Source organism: Fukomys damarensis, unplaced genomic scaffold (assembly GCF_012274545.1).
Source record: "Fukomys damarensis isolate Sample0158 unplaced genomic scaffold, DMR_v1.0_HiC HiC_scaffold_6, whole genome shotgun sequence".
NCBI classification, from domain to species: Eukaryota; Metazoa; Chordata; class Mammalia; order Rodentia; family Bathyergidae; genus Fukomys; species Fukomys damarensis.
In genome coordinates, this window is record NW_022900918.1 from 14,342,053 (window position 1) to 14,347,796 (window position 5,744).

At 32.6% G+C, this 5,744-nt stretch overlaps 1 long non-coding RNA gene across 1 annotated transcript; it reads left to right on the plus strand.

Moving 5' to 3' along the window:
- The first annotated feature begins 433 nt into the window (after positions 1-433).
- On the plus strand, positions 434-5,025 carry LOC104861040. Its single transcript, XR_779892.1, has 3 exons — positions 434-503; positions 4,054-4,100; positions 4,943-5,025. It is a non-coding gene; the product is annotated as an uncharacterized LOC104861040 (long non-coding RNA).
- The last annotated feature ends 719 nt before the right edge of the window (positions 5,026-5,744 follow it).

Genomic DNA, 5,744 nt, shown 5'->3' on the forward strand with positions numbered 1-5,744 from the left:
GTGGACACATGTTGACCTTTGGTTCTGTTGAACAGGTACTATAATTTTGGTCTAGCAAATAGTTATTGCTTTCCTGGTCTGGACGGCAGATCCTGTCTTCCTGATCCGGTAGATACTTGCTGTTCTCCTTCAATTATACTTATATCTGCCTAGTCTATTGACAATTATTAACTGTCATGTTTGATATTCAGAAGCTGCCCTTTGGGTCTGGTAGAGCAGTAGAAAGACAGGGGTCAAACTAAAACATTCCTATAAATGATCCTTCAGCTTCTACTCAGGAAACAGTAAATAATTCTCTTAGTTACCACTGGTGTAAAGTATGAATAGCCCCTGAGAAATATTATCATGGCTAAGATGTCAGAGGCTTAATTACTTAACTACTGTTGCTACAATAGGTTGAGGTAAACATCTATTTTCCTTTTCAACCTACTTACTTCAAGCAAGGCACCAGAAATCCAGTTTCACATCAAGTTTCATCGAAATGCTTTATAAACTGAACACAGGTATGAGAATCACTGAATGTTTGAGCACAGAGAGAAAATACTCACCTAAGCCAACCACTATGTTTTAGTTCAGTTTTAGTATGAAAATTTTTAGTTTAGAATTGAGGTCAGCCTCAATTCTAATGTGGTAAGAGAAAACTTGGTCATGCTTTTAGTACCTGGAACTAGTTACTAGTTTAAGCATTAATACTGAAATGCTGGCAACATACAGTTTTGAAGGCTATTACAATTTTTCACATATTCATCTTTGTCAATTCCTCTTTCTTCTGACAGAAATTATAGCAATTCTTTAATAGATTTAAAAGTTTACTTAATTTTTGTACAAAGGAAAATATAAGAAATTCAAATGATAATAAATTTTAGAAGTCAACTCATCAATATTTTTTACAATATAGATACATAGTATGTTTAATTTGATGATCTCTGACACTATTATTATTATTATTATTATTTCAAAATAATATAAGGACTCTAAAAATGATTACTGGCCTGTTCTAAGAATGTTTACAGAATTCAGGAGAAAAAATTAGAGAGAGAGAGAGGAGAGAGAGAAATACAGTATCTGCACAACCACTTCATTTTCTAACCATCATCACAGTACTAAGGATTACCCCTAAATTTCTTTCTTTTTTTTTCTTTTCCATTAAGTTTATTGGTACATTTTAGGTACACAACAGTTCTAGTCATCATTAAGATCTTGTACCTTTACGTGATGTATCTTGGTTCTTATTTTATTCCCATTCCCCTGCCCTCCCTTCACCCCTTCCCTATTTCACTCTTTCCTATTTTTTAAAATTTTATTTTATTTTTGGTACCTGGGATTGAATTCAGGACCTTGAGCTTGTGAGACAGGTGGCGGAACCATTGAGCTAAATCCCAGCCCTCACCCTTCTTTATTTACAAAGACTTTGTTTCCATGTTTTTCCTTTTCTTATATTTTTTTCTTTTCCCTTCTTTCCTTTCCCCTGCCCCTCCCACTTCTCCTACTCCTTTAGACCTTTTCTTCCTATTTCACAATATCAATTATACATTTTGATGCTTATTTATACTGTTAGTTTTTCACACCAGAGAAATATTCGGTATTTACACATGTGTGTACTATTTATTTCACTTAAGATTATGGCCTCGATATGCATCCACTTAGCTATAAATGTCTCTAGTTTTACATTCTTTATGGCTGAATAGTACTCCATTTTATTAAAGCAATAAACATGTCTTCTTTATCCAGTCTCCAGTTGATGGGTAATTGGGCTGTTTCACAGTTTTAGCTATTACAAACTGTGCTGCTATGAATGTGGGTACATATATATCACTGAGGTATGATTCTTTAAATTCTTTTGAGAAGATACAGAGCAGAGGAATAGCTGGGTCAAATGGGACTTCTAATCCTAGTTGTTTAAGTTATCTCCATATTGATTTCCACAGTGGTTGCACCAGTCTGCACTCCCATCAACAATGAAGAAGTATTACTTTCTTCCTACAGTCCCACCAGCATCTATTATTGGTTACTTTCTTGATAGCAGCCATTCTTTCTGGGGTGAGGTGGAATCTCAATGTTGTTTTCATCTGCATCTCTTGAATGACTAGTGATATTGAACCTTTTTATATGTTTATTTGCTGCTTTTACTTTGTCTGAGAAATATCTGTTCATTTCAGATTACCATTTTTATTTGATCTTTATCCCATTAATTTCTTTCTTTACCCTGACATAAAATAGAGAACAGTACCAAGTTCTTATCCAAGAAACGTGCATCCTTCAATTCAGATTTTAAAAACAGCAAAAACATTTGTCAGTAATATTATCACAATTCTAATATTTAATTTTTAGGGTTATTTTATGCATTTTTCATTTATTAAAAACTATTTTTTCTAATTACACAATATGATCATGAATATACTCATAAACTATGAAAATCTCACTTCAGTGATGAAATATGTAATGGTGATCAAACAATACTGCTATAGATTATTACTAGAAATAGTATCCTATATGACATGGATTTGTCACCAGGTAGAGTTGCAAATAGCCACATTAACAAATAAAGTCAAAATACTTCTGAACTATTGTACTCTTTAATTTATTTGACTCTTTAGTATAGCTAATATTCAGAAAGAAAATACCCTAGTTCATAAAATGAAATAATTGGGTTGGAGAGAGAAAATGGGATGTTGAAATAACTAGAGGTTTAGCAGAATGTTGTAGGATCAATGCAAATGTTCCATTCCTTTCCTTCCCTTTCTATTCCACACAGAAAGCATTAATGTGACATCTTAAACTTTATAATTATATTGATTTATCTAAAAGAATCTCAGTATGTTTATTCATTGTTACTGTACTCTTCCCAAGAGGATAACCATGGAAAGCAGTGACATTTAGACTTGTTATTTGTTGCCGCTGTCTTAGTTACTTTTCTCTACTGAGACAAAAGACCCCCCACACTCAAAGGTATTGGGGTAAAGATTCATTTAACTCACAGTTTGGAGAGGTTTAAGTACTTAATCTGCTGGCTCCAAGGCAGGGTGGCTTGGCAGAGGGGCATTGAGAGGAGAAAACAGATTATGGGAGGCAGAAGACATCAAAAGCAAGCAAGAAAGCCAGCAAGGGCCCTTAGCGGCTTCAACAAAGGATAAAATATTTAGGTTTTTTTCATTGTTAGATTAAAAGTTTTAAGATGTTCCAATCTAGAGATATTGTCCCAGAAGGTACAATGATTATTGCTAGTCCTTTTTTTTTTTCTTTTAGAGAATTATATTAACCATAAAGAGATCTCTCTGGGAAATACATTTGATCCTGAACAAAGATACACATACATATTGTTTATGAAATTTTTATGTTGGAATGAAGTAAAAGAAGATCTTGTAAATTCAAAATTAATTATATGAACCAATGTGTAATTATAAAATAACCTTCCTAAATCATTTGGAGGTTAAATTCAGAGGAGGGTTTGACTTCACATGGAATACTCAGTAGCATAGAGTTCATGTCTAGGTGGAGTCCTGAAGAATTAATAGGAATTTGAATGACAAAATTATTTCAGCTGGGGAGGCTGAAAATACAGAAATTCCATGACAAGACTAGACTTAGAAACATACTTCACCATTTTAGTGAAAGAAACTATAGGAAAAGTAAAGAATTGGTGCTCATAATGCTGTTAGTCCTCCAACTGAACAATGATATGAGTTTCCATGGTTCTAGTGAAAAGAATGGAAAGAGTTATATTTGAGCCATCTATTTAGGATAACTCTTAGGGTCATTTCTTGCTGCCAGAAAATGGGACTGCAACAACTGGAGACTGGGTGTTCCACAGATGGAGGTACCTTTTGACTAGGGCAGAGGTGAAAGAGGCTGAACTTGAGCCATATTTCTTATACTTTAGAGAACTGTGTAATGGAGAAGTTCTTCACAGTTGCCTATGAACTCACATATGCACCTCATGAGAGAGCTAATGTTTTGGATGCTTACTACAGAGGGTGACCATTACTAAATTGAGAACTAATATAGAGAAGAACATCTCCTCACCTACTTAATTGCACTTTCCCATTTTTTTAGGTACACATACATTGAACCTGTGTCTTAAGGAAGAAAGGAAAGGAGAAGTAGGTGTATTACTCTTCACATTTAGATTCTTTAGCTACTGGTTCAACCAGTACTGGGGGAAGGAGGGAGAGCAGGCAAGGAAAACCTTAAGAATCTGGAATCTGCTTCAGATATTGTTAACAGAGTACAGTTGGTCAAAGAAACGAAATTTTTTGTATTTATATTTCTCTGGATTTCAATTCCTTAATAAAACAGATAAATGATAAAATACACCAATAGTTTCATTTTAATTGTCCAATCATTTTTTAAAGAATATGATGCTTGTTTGTCCCCAAATTTAGAATCAAAAGAAATTCAAATTATTGTCCATGAGCAAATGATTTAAAAAAAAAAGTGAACTCAATGGTCAATACCATATTCTTTTGTAGAAAGAATATCCTATCAGTACCTATAAGAAAGAATATAATATTACTATGTAGTGGTATGATTACCACTATATTAATAAAAGATGATTAAAATTTGCCATTAAAATCAGGCTTATAGATTTTTTATTATAAATTGATATTTGCTCATTTGTAGAAAAGTTTGAAAATTTATTCTAAAAACTTCATTATCAACCCTAAAACCCAGAACAAACATATATTTATATTTTGGTATATTTTCATTTAGTATTTCTTCTCTATGTGTCTACATGTTTCTAAAGAGATTTTAAGATTATCCTGTATATCCAGGACTGTATCATGCTTTTTAAGCTCATAATTGTTTTAATATTTTTATATAAATATTAACTTAAAAATTAAATTTACTATTTAATAAGTAACATATGAAAGTCTATTTTACTAAATGTTTCCCTTCTGTTGTTCAATTATTTCTATCCTTTCACCTTTATAAATAATGTCAGAATGAAGACAAGCACAATCCCAGCCACTGAAAACTGCTGTGGAGTGAAAGACCAACCTATAAACCCAAATTGAAATAAACAATAGCAGCTACTAAAAAAAAAAGAAGAAGAAGAAGAAAAAAAAAGTCAAGATGTACATTTCACATAACCTCTGATTTAATTTCTGTTTAATTAAATTCCTAGAGGTAGAAATACTAGATGATCAGGTTTTCTTTTTAAGGTTTTTGCATACTACATATGTTGCTTTCAATAAAGATGATGTCTATGTTAACTCCAAAGAACAATTATGGTTACATCTGTGTCATGGTAGCATGATGAAAGCAAATTAGCCAAACTGAAAAGCAAAACATTTTTTTTCTAGACAGGTGCTTTTGAATATATATTTATAAAGTATATATGTGTGTGTGTGTCTAAGTGCATGTGGATATGGGTTTATGCACCTTCTATTATCTAACCTCTGGGAAGTGTTTGTTCTTTCCTTTTCTAACCACCACTGGCAATTTAAAAAAACTTAGTCTGTTAAATTCTGTTTTTCAGACTAATCACGAATCAAATTATTTAATCATAGATTTACTAAGAGGTCAAAAATGCCATCTCTTATGAAGGTCAGATTAGCTCACAAATGTACTTAGGTTGTTGCAGTAGGTTAGCCCAGCACATAGAAAACATTAAGTTGAATTGAAACAAGAGAAACCTGAGTTCAAAATTATTTTACCACTTACTAGTTTGGTGGTCTGTATCTATGCTTACCTTTCTAAGCCCCAGTTAACACAGTAATAAGATGGAGAGGATGATCCTTATC